Here is an 11,813-nt window from a genome sequence, read left to right on the forward strand (position 1 = left end):
GGGGAGTTGACGGTGAGGGGGGTGAGGATTTGTTGGACTGAATGGCCTGTTTCCACACCGTAGCGATTCTGAGATTCCGATAATGTGGTGCCCACAACTGGACACTGGCTCCTCCAGCCGGAGGGGCAGTAACCAGGCTCTGAAACAAGGCCAGCCTCACCTTTTGTATTGTACGCCCCTAGTAATAAAGCCGAGGATACTGCATGCTTTATTAACTGTTCTCTCCCCCTGCCCTGCCCCCTTCAGCGATCTGGGTACACAAACCCCCCCCAGCTCCTGCCACCCCTTTAGCCTTGTACACATGATGGTTCAATCGCATGGAAACAAAGGCATGAAATTCATAGGTTAGAACTGTTGCAAGATTGGATACCCTTCAGCCACCAATCATCTCGCGACACCTCATTGACGCATCAGTCAGCTCTCTGGCATTACAGAGGCTTGGGATTAGTCTGACCACATCCCCACAGGAATCTCTCACCGCCAGGACAGAAAGCAGCAGCACATGTTTGCCAGCTCTACGTCACTGAACTGCTCGCGGAGTTGGCTTGCATTCCCAGCCACGCCCAGGGGAAATACCACCCCTCTTCCTAACGTCTTCCTGCATTTTCGACCGGGGGGATTTCTGAGACCGCCTCACACGTCCGGAGCCTCTCGGGCTCGATTTCCACTGACTTCTGGCTTTGGCTGCGAGGAGTTGAAATATTAACTCTTTCCTCTCTCTCTCTCTCTGCACAGACCTGCCAATTGCTTCAAACAATTTTCATGGATTCAGGTTAAAGATGGGCAAGGAAACCTCCGTGTACCCTCCACCCTCAGCTGAGGAATTGGCGCTCCTTGCTTCCGCTCGGAGAAAGCGCTGAGGGTGGCAAGGGGGCAGAACGTACTCTGGTTGGCGGGGAAGGTGGGGGGGGGGGTGGATTTCAATGCCCACCAATAGGCAAGCAGCACTTTTGGAATATTGTGTGCAGTTCTGGTCTCCTTCCTCCCAGAAGGATATTGTGAAACTTGAAAGGGTGCAGAAAAGATTGACAAAGATGTTGGAGGGTTTGAGCTACAGGGAGAGGCTGAGTAGGCCGGGGTTGTTTTCCCTGGAGCGTCGGAGGCTGAGGGGGTGACCTTACAGAAGTTTATAGAAAGGAGGCAAGGATAGGATAAATCGACAAGGTCTTTTCCTCTGGGGTGGGGGAGTCCAGAACTAGAGGGGGGGTAGGTTGAGGGTGAGAGAGGCCGTTCCTTCAGTGTCGCTGGGTCAGAATCCTGGGATTCCCTCCCTGCACCACATCGACGGCCGCGATTCAAGAAAGCAGTTCACCCCCACCTTCTCAAGGAGGCAATTGCGAACAGGCAATAAAGGCTGGCCCATGAAAAACATTGTTAATTACTCAGTCTTGAGCTGTTGCCACAAACTAGCCCCACCCGTTCCCTCTTGAAATCGACCCAGTGACTCATCAAGCATGACTTGTCCCATTCACATCTTCGGCACTGCAACACAACAGCAGCCTATCCGGCAACTCCATTCCTGCAGGGAAAACCGACCCCAGGGTGGCTCAGTGACTGGAACGGTTGCCCCACAATGCCAGGGGCCTGGGTCCGATTCCACCCGCGGGCGGCGGTCTGTGTGGAGTTTGCAAGTTCACCCCTCCCCGTGTCTGCGTGGGTTTCCTCCTTTGCGTCCGAAAATGTGCAGTTTAGGGTGGATTGGCCATGCTAAATTACCCATAGTATTCAGGGATGTGTATGTTAGGGTGAATTGGCTATGCTAAATTACCCATAGTGCTCAGGGATGTGCAGGTTAGGGTGGATTGGCCGTGCTAAATTACCCATAGTGTTCATGGATGTGTAGGTTAGGGGGGATTGGCCATGCTAAATTGCCCCGTGGCATCCAGAGATGAGCAGGTTAGGGGGGATTGGCCATGCTAAATTGCCCCGTGGCATCCAGAGATGAGCAGTTTAGGGGGGATTGGCCATGCTAAATTGCCCCGTGGCATCCAGAGAGGAGCAGGTTAGGGGGGATTGGCCATTCTAAGTTGCCCCGTGGCAACCAGGGATGAGCAGGTTAGGGGGGATTGGCCATGCTAAATTGCCCCATGGCATCCAGAGATGAGCAGGTTAGGGTGAATTGGCCATGCTAAATTGCCCCGTGGCATCCAGGGATGAGCAGGTTTGGGTGGATTGGCCATTCTAAATTGCCCTGTGGCATCCAGAGAGTGGGCCGTGGGAAGTGCAGGGTTACTGGAATGGGATTGATCTGGGTAGGATGGGATTGATCTGGGTGGGATGTCCTTCAGAGAGTCAGTGTGGATGGGCTTCCACACTGTGATCTGGGCCAGTCTAATAGGGAGTAAGGTGAACCTTTCACTGCCAACACAGTTCAAGTCGGTGACCTTGGAATAATTTTACAACTGCCCCCATTATACGTGGTCTCACATTCATTGAAGGCTTGTGGAAAATAGATCGATTTCAGTTTCTGTTTTGTTTCTGCAATGTCACTTTGGACGATCAGAGTATTTGTGCTTTTCTTGGAAATCACATGAACTCATAGCCTGGACTCACTTCTGGGAAAGGAAAACCCCATCACTGACTCTATTTCGACAAATGCTTGGCTTCGAGATTTTCCTTTGGGTGGGAGGGGGAAACAGCTGTTCCAGTCTATATTCGGCAGTTTCTGAAACACTCTTGCTGTGCGTCCAGTCCAAAATCAGATTATTGCTTCTCAATATGCAAGGCGCAACTGCAAATATCTATGGACATAACGACAAGCGTCTACAGACGCAACGACAAGCGTCTATAGACGCAACGACAAAAGTGTCTATAGACGCAACGACAAGTGTCTATGGACACAACGACAAGCGTCTATAGAAACAACGACAAAAGTGTCTATAGACACAACGACAAGTGTCTATGGACACAACGACAAGTGTCTATAGAAATAACGACAAATGTCTATGGATGCAACGACAAGCTTCTATGGACATAACTGCTAGTGTCTACAGACATAACTGCTAGTGTCTACAGACATAACTGCTAGTGTCTACAGACGCAACGACAACTGTCTACAGACACAACGACAAGTGTCTATTCACGCAATGACAAGTGTCTATAGACGCAATGACAAGTGTCTATGGACGCAACAACAAATGTCTATGGACACATTGACAAGTGTCTATGGACACAACGACAAGTGTCTATAGACGCAACGACAAATGTCTAGAGACGCAACGACAACTGTCTATGGACGCAACGACAAGTGTCTATGGACACAACGACAACTGTCTAGAGACGCAACGACAACTATCTACAGACGCAACGACAAGTGTCTATAGACGCAATGACAAGTGTCTATAGACGCAACGACAAGTGTCTATAGACGCAATGACAAGTGTCTATAGACGCAACGACAAGTGTCTATGGACGCAACGACAAATGTCTATGGACGCAACAACAAATGTCTATGGACACATTGACAAGTGTCTATGGACACAACGACAAGTGTCTATAGACGCAATGACAAGTGTCTATAGACGCAACGACAAATGTCTATGGACACAACGACAAATGTCTATGCACGTAATGGACAAGTGTCTATGGACGCAACGACAAGTGTCTATGGACACAATGACAAATGTCTATGGACGCAATGACAAGTGTCTATAGACGCAACGACAAGTGTCTATAGACGCAATGACAAGTGTCTATGGACACAATGACAAGTGTCTATAGACGCAACGACAAGTGTCTATAGACGCAATGACAAGTGTCTATGGACACAACGACAAATGTCTATAGACGCAACGACAAATGTCTATGGACACAACGACAAATGTCTATGCACATAATGACAAGTGTCTATGGACGCAACGACAAGTGTCTATACACGCAATGACAAGTGTCTATGCACACAACGACAAGCGTCTATGGACGCAACGACAAATGTCTATAGACACAACGACAAGTGTCAGATAGACAAGTGTCGATAGCCAGATACTATTTCCCAAGGCAGAAATGACTAATACGAGGGGTCATAGTTTTAAGCTGGTTGGAGGAAAGTACAGAGGGAAGTCAGAGGCGGGTTCTTTACACAGAGAGTTGTGAGAGCGTGGAATGCGTTGCCAACAGCAGTTGTGGAGGCAGGGTCATTGGGGACATTTAAGAAACTCCTGGACATGCATATTTTCACAGAACTTTAAGGGTGCATACATGAGGATCAGTGGTCGGCACGACATCGTGGGCTGAAGGGCCTGTTCTGTGCTGTACTGTTTTATGTTCTATGTCTATGGACGCAACGACAAATGTCTATAGACGCAACGACAAGTGTCTATAGACGCAACAACAAGTGTCTATGGACGCAACGACAAGTGTCTATAGATGCAACGACAAGTGTCTATGGACGCAACGACAAGTGTCTATGGACGCAACGACAAGTGTCTATAGATGCAACGACAAATGTCTATACACGCAACGACAAGTGTCTATGGACGCAACGACAAGTGTCTATAGACGCAACGACAAGTGTCTATAGATGCAACGACAAATGTCTATACACGCAACGACAAATGTCTATACACGCAACGACAAGTGTCTATGGACGCATTGACAAATGTCTATGGACGCATTGACAAATGTCTATAGACGCACCGACAAGTGTCTATAGACGCAACGACAAGTGTCTATAGACACAACGACAAATGTCTATAGATGCAATGACAAGTGTCTATGGACACAACGACTAGTGTCTACAGACACAACTACAAGTGATAGCATTGGGAGAGAGGAGGGGCTGCAATGGGATATTTATCAGGATGTTACCTCATGGAGGGCTCAAAAATTCCAGTTCTTCAAGAAAGATTGGGACAGACGGGGTGGGGGGGGGGGTTCTTTGCCTTAGATCGGAGGACATTCATATTATAAAATGGTGAGAGGTATCGATAGGGTAGTCAGAAAGATATTCTTCCGCCTTGGTGGAGGGATCAGTGACTGGGAAGCGGGGAGGAGAGAGTAGATTTAAGGGAAGGGGCAGGAAGGGGCCATGAGTAAAAATGTTTTCCCTGAGAGGCTGATGGGGCAGCTGGAACTCACTGCCTGTAAGGGGAGGGGAGAGGCAGAAATCCTCATCACTTCGAAGGAGTTTATGTGAAGTTTAATTTGGATAAATGCAAAGGGTTGCAGTTTGGCACAACTGACAAAGGCAGGACTTGCACAATTAATGGCATGGCCTTGGGCAGTGTTGTCTAACAGAGAGACCTCGGGGTCCAGGAACATCATTCTTTGCAGTTTGGGCCGCAGGGCGGTTCAGAAGGCGTTTGGCACGCTCGCCTTCATCACTCAGACCTTAGAGTCCAGGAGTTGGGATATCCTGTTGAGGTTTGTACAGAACGTTAGTGAGGCCCCTTCTGGAGTCCAGTTCTGTTATAGGAAGGACATTGCGTTACTGGAGAAGGCTCAGAAGAGATTTAACCAGGACGTTGCCGGGAGTGGAGGGTTTTAATTCTAGGGAGAGGCTGGGACTTTCTACCCTGGAGGTTAAGGGCGTGACCTTCTTGTGGTTTATAAAATTATGAGCGCAACAGATAAGGGGCTAACGTCTTTTCCGAGAGGCGCGATTTCAAGACTAGGTGAGAGGTGAGAGGAGAAAGATTTTAAAAAGACATGAGGGGCACTTTTTGTTTTGACACAGATAGCAATTTGTGTGTGAAATGAACCTTCAGAGGAATGCAGGTACAGTTTAAAAGACATTTAAATAAGCGCATGAACAGGAAGGATTTGGAGGGGATATGGGCAAGTAGCAGGCAGGCTGACGGTCGGGGACTACTTGAGTTTGGGATCACAGACTGGATGGACTGAAGGGTCTGTTTTTGCCCTGTATGACTCTTAAGTATTTCGACTCGCCATGCCAAGGTCATGCAGCAAGTGATGGGAAATTTGGGGGTCGAGGTGGTCGTTTCTGACCAGTACGGACCTGATGCAGGGGTGCTCTGTACTGTGGACCTCTTTGATGTGAATCACTCACAGCTAACGTTCCAGCTCCACATCTCTAAATGGGATAAACACAGCTCGCTGCGCTGGAATGTGGAAAAACCTGTTCGGATGCATAGCCAGGGAACAAAGCCAGCCCTGGAGTAAATGAAAGCTGCCTCGTAGGAGTTTGAGAGGGAGGAGGGTTTGTTCAACGTCTTTAGAGACACAGCGCCCCCATACCGGAGGACAGTGGTTTGAATCCAAATTTAGTCAATTTATCCATCAAACAAGGTTTGGCAATCAAGTCTGGAATTGGCTATAAAACCAATTAACGACCGTGTTAGAACCTTGTACATTCCAGCACAGTACAGGTCCTTCGGCCCTCATGTTACGCCGACTTGTGGAACCAATCTGAAGCCCTCTATCCTACACTATTCCATTCTTGTCCATATGTTTATCCAATGACCATTTAAATGCCCTTAAATTTGGCAAGTTTCCTACTGTTGCAGGCGGTGTGTTCCATGCCCCTACTACTCTCTGAGTAAAGAACCCACCTTTGACAGCTGTCCTATATTTATCACCCCTCAGTTTAAAGCTACATCCCCTCGTACTAGCCTTCACCATCCGAGGAAAAAGGCTCTCTCTCCCCACCCGAACTACCCCTCAGATCATCTTGTATGTCTCAATTTAGTCACCTCTCAATCATCTTCTCTCTAACGAAAACAGCCTCAGTTCCCTCAGCCTTTCCTCGCAAGACCTTCTCTCCATCCCAGGCAACATCCTGGCAAATCTCCTCTGCTCCCTTTCCAAAGCTTCCACATCCTTCCTATAATGCGGTGATCAGAACTTGTACGCAATACTCCAAGTGCGGCCGCAACTCCAAGTGCTGATTGGCACAACGTTTAGCAGCGTCCTTCAGGGGAGCAAATTTGCCATCCTTACCCTCAGGGTCAGGCCTGCACGTAAGTCCAAACCCGCAGCAACAGGGTTGGCTCTTAACCGGTTCAGCGCGAGCTTCAAATGCCAGCTCCCCCACGCCACGCCAGGGAGTTCTCCAGGTTGTCTTGCATCGCTGAAACCATCACCGCATTTTGTCCCCTCAGCATCACATTGCGGGTCAAACCGAGTGCTCCTTCGGCAGAATCACATTCGTGTTACAGCGCAGGACGCCATTTATCCCATTGTGACTGCACCATGGTTCTACATTGGCCGGCTCAATGGTTAGCACCGCTGCCTCACCGTGCCACAGACCTGGGTTCGATTCCAGCCTCGGCCGACCGTCTTTGTGAGCAGTTTTCTCCGGGTGCTCCGGTTTCCTCCCGCAATCACAAAGCTGTCCAGGTTAGGGTGATTTGGCCGTGCTAAATTGCCTAGAGTGTTCAGGGATGTGTAGATTAGCCAGGGATAAATGTAGAGCAATATGGTGGGGGAATGGGTCTGGGTGGGATACTCTTCAGAAGGTTAGTGTGGACTTTGTTGGGCCAAAGGGCCTGTTTCCATACAGTTCTATGATTCTATTCCTAGTGTCCAAACTCCCTGCACACCATTTCTAATCCAATGCCTCCACGTTGTCCTGGTCGCCATCAAGGATATTATTAAACTAGAAAGACTGCAGAACAGATTGACCAGGATGCTACCTGCACGGGAAGGTTTGAGTAAGAAGGAGAGGCGGGGAGCTTTTCCTCGGGAGCGTCAGAGGCTGAGGGTGACCTTATAGAGGTTTATAAAATCATGACGGGTCATGGACAAGGGAGGTGGGCAACTGCACGTCCCCCATGATAGGGGAGTATAAAATTACAGGATATAAGCTTAAGGTGAGAGATTCAAAAGAGTCCACTGGGGGCAATGTTTTCCACACAGAGATCGGTGAGGGTCTGGAACAGTGGTGGTGGTGGAAGCGAGGACAATTCCTTCATTTTCGGAACATGGATGGGATAGGAATGGAGGGATTCGCAGGCAAATGGGACCAGGTCGATTGAGAAACTGGGACCATGGGCACGTTGAGTCTGTTTTCCACACTGTCGGTCTCTATCACTCGATTTCCAGGCAGTGCATTCCACACCCTAACTACTCGCTGGCTGAGAACATTGTCCCTCACATCACCCTCGCCTTGTCGGCCGACACTTTTTCTCCACGCCCCTCTGGTCTATGGTCCCTTCAGAAACAGGAACATCCTTTCCCGCTCTTCCAAATTTCAAAGCCCGCTCTCAGCTCTCCAAGCAGGACAATCAGTGCCTGTATCAGTACAAAAGCAGCCATCATCCGGCACAGATACCAGGTCCAGAGACACTGCAGTAGTTGGGAAAGGTGGTAGAGAAAGGTAGGTGTTGATGTTGATTTGGGGCTGGTCAGTCCGTGTGTCCGTGGGGGCATCAGTGGGCTCCCCCCCACCCGACTCCTCCTGGCACTTTTGTGTGATCGGGGTCGGGGTGGGGCGCTTAAAAAGGCGATCCCAGGCCGAACAATCTGACAAGGAGAAACTGATGTCTGCAGATGCTGGAGATCAGAGTCGAGAGTGCGGCGCTGGAAAAGCACAACAAGTCAGGCGGCATCCGAGGAGGAGAATTGACATTTCGGGCATTAGCCCTTCATCAGGAATAAGGCTGGTGGGCCAAGGGGGGTGGAGAGATAAATGGAAGGGAGGTGGGACTGGGGGGGGAAGGTAGCTGGGAATGTGATAGGTAGATGAAGGTGGGGGAGAAGGTGCTAGGTCGGAGAGGAGGGTGGAGCGGATCGGTGGGAAGGAAGATGGACAGGTCAAGAGGGCGCTGCCGGATTAGAGGCTTGGGACTGGGATAAGGTGGAGGAAGGGGAAATGAGGAAACTGGTGAAATCCACATTGATCCCATGTAGTTGCAAGTGGAAGATGAGGCGTTCTTCCTCCAGGCATCCAGGGGGGATAGGGTTTGGCGATGGAGGAGGCTCAGGACCTGCATGTCCTTGGCGGAGTGGAAGGGGAAGTGAAAGTGTTTGACCTGACCGGATAATTCAGGGCTCCCTCAGCTCACTGAGGGCCTCCAGTGCCTGACCACAGAACTGCACCCCCCCCTCCCCTCAGTCCTCCAGCTCTGCTCAGCCCTGCCTTTGGGGAGGGGCAAGGGCAGAAGGAAGAATGATTAGATTAGATTACATTACATTACAGTTTGGAAACAGGCCCTTCGGCCAAACAAGTCCACACCGACTCGCCGAAGCGTAACCCACCCATACCCCTACATTTACCCCTTACCTAACACTACGGGCAATTTAGCATGGCCAATTCCCCCTGACCTGCACATCTTTGGACTGTGGGAGGAAACCGGAGCACCCGGAGGAAACCCACGCAGACACGGGGAGAACGTGCAAACTCCACACAGTCAGTCGCCTGAGGCGGGAATTGAACCCGGGTCTCTGGCACTGTGAGGCAGCAGTGCTAAACACTGTGCCACCGTGCCCCCCCCCAGATGGCCTGACCTGCCTTGAGATAGCGCCTTCTGCGGCCTTCTGACAGGGGTCGTTCACTGTCAACCTTCCGCACTTAACTGGTCCCACCTGCCTGCTCCTGGCCCGAATTCCTCCAAACCTTTCTTATTTATGTATTTATCTTTTAAATGTTATACCCACGTCCACCACTTCCTCTGGAAGTTCATTCCACACGCGAACCACCCCTCTGTATGAAAAACAAAACACTCATGTCCTTTCTTCTCTCATCTTAAACATTACACCCCCTAGGCTTGAAATTCCCCCATTCTGGGGAAAAGACACCTACCGTTCACCTTATCCATCCCCACTCATGGTTTTATAAACCTCTATGGACGTCACCCCTCAACCTCCTATGCTCCAATGGAAAAAACAATCCCAAGCCTATTAGCCCTCTCCCGATAACGCAAACCCTCCATTCCCGGCAACATCCCGGTAAATCATTTCTGAATCCTCGACAGTGTAACGATATCCTTCCTATAACAGGGCGACCACAACTGGGCACAGTCCTCCAGACGAAGCCTCACCAATGTCCTGTACAACCTCAACATGACATCCCAACTCCTTGACTCAAAGGTCTGGGCAATGAAGGCAAGCACACGAAACGTCTCTCAACCTCCCCGCCTACGTGACCCAAACTTCAAAGAATTATGTACCTGCGCCCTCTACTTAATTGCGCAAGTCCTGCCCGTGTTTGTGTTACCAAAATGCAACCCCTCGCCTTTATCCAAATTCAACTCCATCTGCTATTCCTCAGCCCGTTGACCCAATCGACCAAGATCTCTTTGTGCTCTTCAATAACCTGCTCCATTGTTCCACATGGCCGATATCCAACAACCGTATCTGAGGAGTGCAACTTTAATTCTATTCAAAAGATTCTGCAACTCCGTCCTCAACACACAGCCAATTCCCCTGGACTTTGCGGTGTCAGAACCAATGACCGTCAAGTGAAAGACGGGTCGTGATTGTTGGACCCCAGCCATCTCAGTTCCAGGCCATCTCTGCAGGAGCTCCTCAGGGTAGTGTCCTCAGCCCAACCATCTTAAGCTGCTTTCATCAATGACCTGCCCTCCACTTTATGCTCAGAAGTGGGATGTTCGCCGATGAGTGCACGATGTTCAGCACCGTTCCCCTCTCAGATACTTAAGTGTTCAAATACAAAATTCGGGTGATATCCAGGCTTGGGCTGACAAGTGGCAAGTAATATTCGTGCCATGCGAAGGCCAGGCTATGACCATCACCAAAAAGAGACAATCTCACCCACCGCCCCTTGACGTTCAATGGTGTCACCATCACTGTATTCCCCAAAGTCAACATCCTGGGGGTTACTATTGAGTACAAACTCAATTGGACCAGCCATTTGTAGACAGTATCGACAAGAGCAGGTCAGAGGCTGGGAATCCTGCAGCGGGTAACTCACCTCCTGACTCCCCCCAAAGCCTGTCCCCACCATCGACAAGGCCCAAGCCAGGAGTGTGTGAGGGAATACACCCACTTGCTATGGATGGCAGGGGGGGGTGGGGGGTCACTTCCAACAACACTTGAGAAGCTCGACACCATCCAGGGACAATGCAGCCTCCGCTCGATTGTCCCCACAGCCATATACATCCACTCCCTCCACCCTCCGACACTCAGTAGCAGCAGTGGGTACCATCTACAAGACGCACTGCAGCAACTCACCAAGGCTCCTCAGACAGAATCTTCCAAACACCATGACCACTTCCATCGGGAAGGACAAGGGGCAGCAGATACACGGGATCACCACTCCCTGCAAGTTCCCCTCCGAGCCCCTCACCGTCCCGACTCGGAAATATATCAGTCGTTCCTTCAGTGTCGCTGGGTCAGAATCCTGGGACTCCCTCCCTGAGGGCGCTGTGTGGGGGTTCCAACACCACACAGATTGCAGTGATTCAAGATGGCAGCTCACCCCCACCTCCCCAAAGGGACAATTAGGGACAGGGTAACAAATGCTGGCCTCACATTGACATCCATATCCCACAAAAGAACGAAAGTGACCCTTTGGACAACTGCAAAAGATCTGAAGAACAGTCAGAGTGCACGAGTTGCTTCAGGAGACTTGACCCTTCCGAAACCTTTGGGTATCAAATACATTGTGACCTTGAGGACTATTCAGATAGACAGCGATAGTGTCCATTCCCTGAAAGACATACATACATCAATTCATTTTCCTGCCAACAACCATAGCTAATCATCCTCTCTCACATTCTCCCTCTCTCCATCTCTCCTCTATCTTTGCAATTCTCTTTCGTCATTCTCTCCTTACCCCCACCCCCAAACATTCTCTCTCCATTGCCATCTGTCCTGTGTCGATCTTTTCTCTCTCTCTCTCGTCAAGCCTCTGTCCCATTTTCTCTCTCTCCCTCCCTCTACCCCCTTCTCCC

General features: G+C 50.1%; 1 protein-coding gene and 1 long non-coding RNA gene across 3 annotated transcripts in view; both read left to right on the top strand.

Moving 5' to 3' along the window:
• Nucleotides 1-7,256, top strand: part of LOC122562101 — a 17,217-nt gene extending 9,961 nt beyond the window's left edge. Inside the window, exon 3 of the long non-coding RNA XR_006315213.1 lies at nt 7,246-7,256. This is a non-coding gene — a long non-coding RNA (uncharacterized LOC122562101). The remainder of the gene's footprint in view (nt 1-7,245) is intronic.
• The window catches only part of LOC122562098 (septin-9-like), a 322,559-nt gene that overhangs the window by 40,632 nt on the left and 270,114 nt on the right, over nt 1-11,813 (top strand). The window lies entirely within an intron of this gene.

This window comes from Chiloscyllium plagiosum, chromosome 24, assembly GCF_004010195.1.
Source record: "Chiloscyllium plagiosum isolate BGI_BamShark_2017 chromosome 24, ASM401019v2, whole genome shotgun sequence".
Taxonomy (NCBI): Eukaryota; Metazoa; Chordata; class Chondrichthyes; order Orectolobiformes; family Hemiscylliidae; genus Chiloscyllium; species Chiloscyllium plagiosum.